This window comes from Bactrocera latifrons, unplaced genomic scaffold (assembly GCF_001853355.1).
Source record: "Bactrocera latifrons isolate USDA-ARS-PBARC rearing strain unplaced genomic scaffold, ASM185335v1 scaffold_303, whole genome shotgun sequence".
Classification (NCBI taxonomy): domain Eukaryota; kingdom Metazoa; phylum Arthropoda; class Insecta; order Diptera; family Tephritidae; genus Bactrocera; species Bactrocera latifrons.
The window spans coordinates 29,067-29,408 of record NW_017536664.1 but is presented as its reverse complement, the minus strand read 5'-3'; positions in this window follow the sequence as shown (position 1 = coordinate 29,408).

Genomic DNA, 342 nt, shown 5'->3' with positions numbered 1-342 from the left:
CGCTCAATACCGTTCGCAATATTTCTTGAAAAGAGCTTGATGTTCATGTTCTGACAATTTTTTTGGGTTAAATATCCTTCTTCGGTGTGTTAATTTTAAAATGTGTCCCATCCAAACAGCTGACTACGAAAGGAAATGCAATTCCTACGACAGCCGGTTCTACGTACCGGAATTGACTCGGATTTCATCCGACCAAGGGCTGTTCTTTCGGCGATCTAACCCCGTTTGGTTCGGTGAGTGTTAATTTGTGTCTGTCGTCATTGGAGCAACACCTTGCAGCAGGAGTCCAACCCGGGCCCGGAGGAATTCTTCTGCTGTGTTTGCGCGAAAAGGCTCCATTCA